Source organism: Maylandia zebra, linkage group LG5 (assembly GCF_041146795.1).
Source record: "Maylandia zebra isolate NMK-2024a linkage group LG5, Mzebra_GT3a, whole genome shotgun sequence".
In the NCBI taxonomy this organism is placed as follows: Eukaryota; Metazoa; Chordata; class Actinopteri; order Cichliformes; family Cichlidae; genus Maylandia; species Maylandia zebra.
In genome coordinates, this window is record NC_135171.1 from 41,577,924 (window position 1) to 41,587,026 (window position 9,103).

General features: G+C 43.5%; 1 protein-coding gene across 2 annotated transcripts in view; it reads right to left on the reverse strand.

The window, feature by feature from the left end:
• Nucleotides 1-8,597, reverse strand: part of LOC143418771 (putative C-type lectin domain family 20 member A) — a 30,787-nt gene extending 22,190 nt beyond the window's left edge. Inside the window, exon 1 of one of the 2 annotated variants that reach the window (XM_076884475.1) lies at nt 8,575-8,597. The gene's annotated coding sequence lies outside the window, so the exon portion shown is untranslated. Of the gene's footprint in view, nt 1-6,556; nt 6,617-8,574 lie in introns of those variants that run through there. The other variant, XM_076884476.1, reaches the window with a different exon arrangement.
• Nucleotides 8,598-9,103: the final 506 nt, after the last annotated feature.

The following is a 9,103-nucleotide window of genomic DNA, read 5'->3' on the forward strand; positions in this document are numbered from 1 at the left end:
GAAGACGTGGACCTCTCTGCAAAAACTTGCCTCTGCCCTCTTAGTGGTAACACGAAAACAGTGAAATGCAAGTTGGAAACGCAGGATGTTTGCTTTCAAAGAAAAAGCTGGACCTCAGCGCTGCAGCCAGCATGGTCCAAACCTGACTTTAAAAGCTTTAAAAATAGTTTAAATGTGCAGCCACAGATCAGACGGACCGGTGAGCCAGCAGCAAACATGAAGCACAATTACACATCCAGACTGGCCACCGTCACGGAGGTTCAGCAGGCAACAGGCACAGTCTATGAAGCACATCACTGACAGATGTTTTAGGCTACAGATGTTTGTCATTTGGACGATGTAAAGAATCACAAGAAAAGCTTAATGTAAAGTTAAAGCAACCGCTGTTCTTTTCCATCTTCATATTAGGCTGAGCTGAAGGTTTAAGTTCAGATCCATAAATAAGTGCTGCTCAAGAATAGTAATGGATTACACATTACTCATTACTCTTTTAATGTAATCAAATAAATTACTTTCTCAAGGGAATAATTAAGTAACGTTCTTACTTTTGCACCTCTCATGTGATGACCGTGGGGCATGTGGCGTGTCTTATGATTAGCAGTTAACAGCAAAACCTTCAGGCTACAGTCGCACACCGAGACAAATTACAACCCTAATGAGGACACACACGAGCAACAGACTGCAAAGCTGAGCTCTGACACAGAGCAGACACGTACAGGTAGAAATGAAGGTTTCAGTCTGCTCATCACCTGCTGCAGGTCAGGCTCTGGCTGCTGGACTGGAGTCTGCACACAGTCAGCTTTAACATCACTGCTAGTTTTGCATTAGCAGCACTGGAGCCGTTTCAGTCCTGGATGCAGTCTGCACTTTTACTGTGCAGTAGCAACATAAGCAGGGTCCTCATCTCCCTTCATCAAAAGTTTAAGACGCCACCATTTCCCTGCAGATGAAGTGAAATCAGGTCCAAGTAGCAGAAGAAAAAGAACGCCGTCTCCATCATGCAAAGAGGTTTTGGTGTTTGTGTTTAATATTTTAATTCTGTGACATATTAAATGCAACATAAAAGCAATGAAAGCATCAGAGAATTACATTTAGCCTGCAGAGAGGTTACATGCGGTTAAAGACTTCGAGTCACACTGACGGGCTGTGCCACCTTCATTATAAGGCTGACATATGTTCATCAGCTCATGCAGTTTTTTACAGGCAAAAAACAATAAACACCAGTTCATGGAGCAACCTTAGTAACAAAAGTAACAACATGATTGTAACTGTAATCTGAGTACTGATTTTAGTAGCGTGTAGTAAGTATTGAAGATGCTACATCAGTCATCAGGCCCAGATTATCACCGTGTTCACGTCACATGAAGCTGCAGCCTTAATTTCAGAGGAGAGCAGACTGTGAGGAGACAGAGGACCGAAACGAGTGGAAGTCAGTGTAAAGTAATGTGAAGTGATGAGGAGAGGATTGTGTGTGTGTGTGTGTGTGTGTGTGTGTGTGTGTGTGTGCTGACGTCAGCAGCTCTCGGCTCACTGAGTTGCCATGGTGACCGGTTGGCTGTGTTTCGGATGCCCTGTGGCTCGGCGCTCTTCTTGGCTCGGTCCGAAAGCCCGCTCTCTGTTTACTACATTTACAGCCCGCCATTTTATCCGAGTGTCCCACTTCTGAGGCCGTAAATGTAGGTGGATATTTATACTGCCCTAAAAATAAATCCACGGCAGGATACAAAAAGAAGCACACAGACACAGTTTCTGTCAACCGTCCTCTCCCACACCACTAAACAAGCATCTCCTCTGCTCAGAGCGAAGCAGCTCGAGGAAATGAGATTCGTTCCAAAGGCCGAGGCAGAGCGATGGAGACGCTTGCCTCTCCGAGTGCGCCTCTTTCTGTCTCTCTCTGGAGCTTTAACCTTTCAGTCTCATATATATGACAGTTAAATAATTATTGGAACAGGCAGAGCGGTTTTATTCCGAACACTAGCAGGAAGTGATGGTGGTCAGAGCCGAGCCGGCCGACCGCGTCAGAAATCCAACGTGACGACAGTGACTCCAAACGGCCGCACTGAAGCTGGACATGGAAGAAAGGAGGGGAAGTCACGGCATCTGAGAATGAAGACAGGGCTGCAGATTTCCAGACCGTCTCTCAGGGAATCTTCAAGGCTGTGAAAACTGTCACACTGTAGACTAACAAATGAAAGTAGTGTGAAAAAGGAAAGGCCAGGCAGCTTATCACCAGCACCATGAAGTTAGCACAGCATCACCGATGAGCCTGCGAGCTGTGAAACTGACAGTATTTCCTCAACAATATGAAACGTGTGATGCGACACACTCATCATTATTCACTGTGAATGCTAAATGCACTTATACAAAACGAGACCTTCCTCTGAGAGTCTGTGTTCACACCGCTGTGTGACGTCTTCATCAAAGCTCGGAGGATCCGGCTTTTTCCTTCTGTTCCAGCATCAACAGTTAGCAACATGAGCTAGCATTAGCTTAGACACATCCAGTCATCACTAGAATCAGAATCAGAATCAGAAACTTTATTGTCATTGTCATGAGAACAACGAAATTAAGAATGGTCCCCGATCATTGCATCATCCCTAGCAATATCAAAATATAAATAAAACAATAAAATTCAATAAATAAAATAGATAGAATACTTAAAATACTAATAAGATATAACAGTAAAACATTCACATACATTCCCACACACATGCTTCAGACCGTGCATAGATTAACACAAGAGTGGCGTGATGGACATTTTTGTAGTATTCAGATGTGTTATTGCAGTTGGATAACAGCTGTGTTTGAGTCTATTAGTCCTTGCTCTGATTGCCCTGTACCGTCTGCCTGAGGGCAACAGTTCGAACAGGGAGTGGCCAGGATGTGAGGTGTCTTTTATGATGTTTTGGGCCTTTTTAAAACAGTGGGCGTTGTGTAGAACTTCCAGTGTGGGGAGAGGGCAGCCAGTGATCTTTTGGGCGGTGTTAATGATCCCTTGGAGTGCTTTCCTCTGAGCCCCTGTGCAGCTAGTGTACCAGATGCATATGCAGTAAGTTAGAACACTCTCAATGGTGGCTCTGTAGAAGGACACCAGCAGTCTCTGTGTGATGTTATTCCTCCTGAGAGTTCTCAGGAAGTACAGTCTCTGTTGGGCCTTTTTCAGCAGCTCGGAGGTGTTCACACTCCAGGAAAGGTTCTCCTCTATATTGACTCCCAGGAAGCGGAAGCTTGCCACCCTTTCTACACAGTCCCCATTTATGAATAGTGGTTGGATCTCTGCCTTTTTCCTTCTGAAGTCTATTATGAGTTCTTTGGTTTTTGAAGTGTTGAGGAGGAGGTTATTGGCCTTACACCATGACGTCAGCTGCTCCACCTCGTCTCTGTACGTAGACTCGTCTCCCTTGGAAATGAGCCCCACCACTGTGGTGTCATCTGCAAATTTCACAAAGATGTTGCTGTGGTGGCGAGGAGTGCAGTCGTGTGTGTAGAGAGAGTAGAGCAGTGGACTGAGCACACAGCCCTGGGGTGAGCCAGTGCTGAGACTCAGGGCTGAGGATGTGTGATGGCCAACTCTGACTCTCTGTCTACGGCCCGAGAGGAAGCTGTTGATCCACATGCAGGTGCTGTATGGAAGCCCCAGGTCTTGTAGCTTGGCCACCAGTTTGTGTGGAAGGATGGTGTTAAAAGCTGAGCAGTAATCCACGAAGAGCATCCGCACATAGCTACCATGCTCTTCCAGGTGAGTTAATGCAGCATGGAGTGCTGTGGCTACAGCGTCTTCCGTGGATCGGTTTGCTCTGTAGGCAAACTGGTGTGGATCCAGGCTGCGGGGCAGGGCTGCTGTGATGTGTCTGCGGACCAGCTTCTCAAAGCATTTCATTACCACTGGGGTGAGTGCCACCGGTCTGTAGTCATTCAGGCCGGTGATGTGGGGCTTCTTAGGCAAGGGGACTATGGTGGAGGACTTCAGGCAGAGTGGGACAGTCGCCTGTGCGAGGGATTTGTTGAAAATCCTGGTGAAGATCCCAGCCAGCTGTCCTGCACAATCCCTCAATATTCGACCTGGCACACCATCGGCAGCTGGTCATTTTTCAACATGAGCCTTTAGCTAACATTAATCACTAGTTGTCAACATTATTTTACAATCTTTTGTTAACAAGCGTATAAAAAGAGCAGAATCGAATATCAGCAGGTGAAGAAGCTTCAGCACCAAAAAACTCTGAATTGTCCCTGTCGGCCTCATGTGAACGTTCTCCAGTCGGTAATCAAACACATGATTATGGAGCACCACACAGTCAGTGTGCGAGTCTTATCAGTGCCTCGCGAGGAAACGTATCCCCTGAACCTGGGAGCACGGAGTCAGATTTGGAGTATTTAATGGTCACTCAGATCGGGGTAACACGTCAGCAGTTTAACGTGTGTGTGTGTGTGTGTATGTATGTATGTGCCCTGTCACAGGGCTTTAATTATTTTCATGTCTAGGTTAAAATACTGTGTGGTCTGCAGTGTTGGTCAAGTTACTTGAAAAAAGTAATCAGTAACTAATTACTGATTACTTCCCCAAAAAAGTAATCACGTTACTTTACTGATTACTTATTTTCAAAAGTAATTAATTACTTAGTTACTTAGTTACTTTTTAAAAACACGATTTACAACCTGAAGAGGTGATAAAGCGATAGATCTTTCAGCCCAATTCTACTTTTTCTGCATAATCCATCATACAAAATGTAATCAAATGGAAAAGTCTCTTTTTAAAACTTGTTTTATTAGTTTTAATCTTTTAACTTTATGCATCAAGCAAACATTAAATTATATGCAACATTCTCTGACTGGAAGAAATTAGTTTAACATTTAAACCTATTTTCTGCACATTCCAGCTCATAAAATAAAATATTTTGTGTGTTTACACTCAGTCTTTCAAATAGATGCAAGTAAAACACAGCAGAAAATAAATAAAGTCAAAGACTCAGCGGTCCTGTTGCTCTATTTTCACCTGTAAAGCAGGCGGAGGTTTACCCTGGTGCAGGTGTGCCGCGGTCAGTGGAAGAATCTGCGAGTTTCTCTGTGAGTTTCCCATCACGTCGTAGCTACTCGGTGCTTGTTGGAAGTTTAGGGGTTTTTTTCGCTGTAAAAAGAAGTTTTCTTCCCACGCACAGCGGACACTAATGTTTTTGTCACTTTTTATGGAATCAAACTCAAAGTAAGGTCAGTACTTCCACGCTTTAAACGCTGCACGCTCATACTCTCTCTGCACTCGATATGTGATCCATTGTTGTTCTGCACACAGCTGTTGTCACAAATGGCGCACTCGCTTACGTCACTGTCATCAGACATTTTCACAAAAAAAATCACGGTTTTAGTAACGCAGTAACACAGCGTTCCTACGGGAAAGTAATGGTAATCTAATTACCGTTTTTGCAATAGTAATCCCTTACTTTACTCATTACTTGAAAAAAGTAATCGGATTACAGTAACGCATTAACCCGTTACTGCCCATCTCTGGTGGTCTGGCCTGTAGGAGAGGTCTGCTTTGCTATAGAATACACACACACAGACACACAGACACACACAGACACAGACACACACACACACACAGACACACACAGACACACACACACACACACACACACACAGACACACACACAGACACAGACACACACACACACACAGACACACACAGACACACACACACACACAGACACACAGACACACACACAGACACAGACACACACACAGACACAGACACACACACACACACACTCTTCAAGGTCCCAAGGCTCTGATCGTGTCAGAGATATGATCAGAGGCCGTAACTGTTGATAATGAATTTGACAAACTTTAGCGTCCATCAAAGTGAAAAATCACAGTAGGACCCTGTACTGCTTTGGGCTCCGCCTCCACAAAAGGACGCCGTGCTGCTGCTGACGCTCCACAGGAAAGCAGACCGTCTTCAGTTTCTTCTTTTTTGAATTGAGAGTACTGGTAAAATCTGATATTTCATATTTAATATTGAAGTTAAACAGTACAGCTGCCCAAGTGCTGCATAATAAACTGCATCTTACAAACACAGTAATACTATTTATAAGTTCTGAACCTGCATTGACTGTATAAACGTCACACTGACAGTGGTTATAACAGGTCTCAGAGGATATATGACTGAATTATTTTCATGGGGACAGAGAGACAGGAAAACACTCTGCCCTGCTTTCTTCCACATATCACACTCAGACGTATGACTGACATTTAACTTCTGCAGAAACAGCCACCATGGGGGCGGTCAGCCAGATATACCTCGGCTACACAGCATGCGTCTGACATTCATCACGTCAGCTTTGTCACCTTCAGTCCATGTAACAGCCACAAGTGTCATTATTAGAATAAGCTGTCATACAGTGTATTAAAACAGGATTTCGTTTGGGCATCGCCTTCGAGTTTTCATAATTAATTTAGATTCTTTAATTTTTTTATTCACATAAAAGTCCCAAAAAAAGAACTTTAATTTGAACGATTTTAATCCAATCGTGAAAAACAAAGTGAAATAAAATCTTGTACGCACAACATAACGACGTCGTCGATGAGAAGAGGAAACCAGTGTTGTACATCGATCAGTTCCTCCTAATAAAACAATCAGAAAAAGAACTCAGTTATTTTTTGTATAATTTAGAACAAAAATTATGAGGATTTTAAAATTGCAAAAAGTGCCCAAATTCTAATCAGACACCATGTAGGAAAAGTTAAGACTGAGTTAAACTCACTTCTTTGAATTCTCGTCTCATTCTTTTCCCCCACAAGCTCCCACTCAGCTTGTCTTTCCACTGTGTTAGGCTCTTTCCCCTGACTGTTTTTTAAGTGCCACTCTGAATAAATAAATGCTAAATCGCCCTTTCTCGATGTGGTAATTCAAAGCATCGAGGGCCCGAGTGAATTTTAAGGAAAGATGTGGAGGCACAGACTTTCTCACGGATCCAGCTCCAGGCAGAAAAACATGATAAACAGCTCCAAAAAGTGAGATGTGAAATGTGAAATTTCTAACAATCAGGAAACAATGGTGCAAAAAATACGTTTCCTCAAATTATGCAAAGTAAAGCAAAAGATAAAATTCCCCGAGAGCAACAGGAGGAAACAGATTCACGGCCCACACATTGAATATGTAAAGGTCAACAAGAAGCCCGTGTTCGCCATATGATGGACAAATTAATGGGTGTTTATACACACAGGAGCATCACATGGATATGCACAGAAGACAAAGTTACTATATACAGCAATGCACACCCACAGCAAGAAGACAGCAAGACACTCATGAACTCTGACATCAATAAACTCCATGAAAATATACTTTTCTCCGTTCAGGAGAGAGGGGGAGTATTAATGTGCGTACATGAATATATATGTGTGTGTGTGTGTGTGTGTGTGTGTGTGTGTGTGTGTGTGTGTGTGTGTGTGTGTGTGTGTGTGTGTGTGTGTGTGTGTAAGAATTGAATTTATATTCCCATAGCAATCAGAGCACTGGGGGCAGTGACGCCCATGCTGGGCGAGTGGCTCCAGGAGATCCCAGGAACAACATCCCAGATCCCTGTGCAGAAGAGCGCAGTCCAAGGAACAGCAAAGATCCTCAAGCTCCCAGCTGAGTATGTGGGTCATGAAAAACTTCAAACAGCTCATTCTGTTATCGGCTCTGTCATTTATTAGATCGGATGATCAAAGTCTGAAGAAACAAGACATATTCAACAGGGATGTCAGCAGCACGTGGAAGAACGTGGCAGCCTGGCGCCTCCTCCTCGTGCTGCTCACCAGCAGGTCACACGCTGCTGTGGGACGGCATCACATTTTTCAACTTTTGCAGATCAGCCAGTGTGGCTGTGCTAGTCACTCCGGCATGAACGGGATGCTAAGATGATCCCAAAAGTGTTCAATGGGGTTAAGTCAGGATGGCAGGCAGGCTATTCCATCCTCCCCCCTCCCAAATTCTGAGACTGCTCTGTGGGGGCAAAAGTAGTCTTCTTGGATGTTCAGATACGGGAATGCCACCGGTTGCAGAATCTCATCTCGACATGTTTCTGTACTGAGATTACCTCAGATGATGACGAGCCTCGTTTTCCACTGAGGGAGATGCCCCCACTAAAAGCTGTTACCCTATCAGCACAGCAATCAGCCACACCTCTCCACATCCTTTCCACAGTTAGACACTACAGTCCAACTGTGAGCTAGCTGGCTAACTTAGCTACCTGGTGCTAGCTAGCTTAGTTACCTAGCTGAAACACCCAGACACAGATTAGTGATGCGTGAATCATGAACGAATCGTTCAATACTCGAGAATCACTTTACTGACTCATGAATCATGATTCACAAGCCCAACTGACTCACTGACTCATCCCTGTTGCTGTTAGCAGCAATGTATCTAGCTTATAATTAAAATTGTGGAGAAAAACACAACATCCAGTATCTTAACAAAAAAATTTCTTCTCTGAACTGGAAGAAAAAACCCTGAGTAGAAGCTCACATCAAGAAAATAGCTCCTCGGTTCACAGTAGCATCGCTCTGCTAACATGCTAACAACACATTTGAGCTACTCACCCCCTCCCTTCCAGTGCTGAATCGTAAGCGTAAGCGAATCACTCACTCACCCCCTCCCTCCTGGCTCACAGCTGCTTCTTCTTCTTCTTCTTGGTTGGCAACCAATGTTAAGGTGCATTACCGCCCCCTGGCTCACAGCTCAGAGGACATTTAGATGAGAAAATATATATTCAACACATTTAAGGAAAATACTAATAAAATAAAATAAAAAATGTTTATTAAGCAATTTTGATAGGAAATTGCTTAATTTTAGAAATGTTTTTGCTCTTTTTTGCTCTATAAAATAGTTGTTTTCTTTTAGAATCATTCATCTTAGCAGTAGGATTTACATGAAAAGAGAAACAAATTAAGTTTGAATGAAAATGTACATTTTTTGCACTCTCTGGTCGACTAACTCAGTGAATCAAATCACTCAAAAAAGCCGATTCACTTTGGTGAGTGACTCATTAAAACTCGATTCAGTAAAAAGAATCAAATTTACCATCACTAACACAGATATCTACTAATTAGTGCTCAAGAGCTTTTACAG